This window comes from Charadrius vociferus, unplaced genomic scaffold (genome assembly GCF_000708025.1).
Source record: "Charadrius vociferus isolate BGI_N301 unplaced genomic scaffold, ASM70802v2 scaffold147, whole genome shotgun sequence".
Taxonomy (NCBI): Eukaryota; Metazoa; Chordata; class Aves; order Charadriiformes; family Charadriidae; genus Charadrius; species Charadrius vociferus.
The window spans coordinates 6,829,526-6,829,980 of NW_009649570.1; positions in this window are offsets into that span (position 1 = coordinate 6,829,526).

Here is a 455-nt window from a genome sequence, read left to right on the forward strand (position 1 = left end):
GAGCAGATCTACGTGACACCAGTGCTCCAGGTATAACTGAAAGGAATCTGAACAGCAAACACATACTTTCCCATGAGCTCAAGGAAAGCAAACTGGGAACACTGAGAGCTACATGACATGTAATGAGTCCACAGCTATAACCCAGCACCCTGCAGAGCTAGATTATAAATTACCCATGTCCAGCGACAATGATGTCATATGCACACAATCTTTGTAATTCTTAATTCCCTTATTCCCCACACACCCTCTTCCTTCCTTCTGTTCAACAGAGATTGGAAACGCAGCAGCTTTTGCGAACTGCTGAACATTACGACTGAGTCACGACTCCATAGTTAAGACAAACGAGCAGCAAGACTTCCACCTCAAACGAGAGCACCAGGGGGGCTCTACCATGATTCTTTCGGGTTCCCCGACCCCCCTCTCCAGCGGGGCAGCCGGGGCCCTCCCCGGGCAGG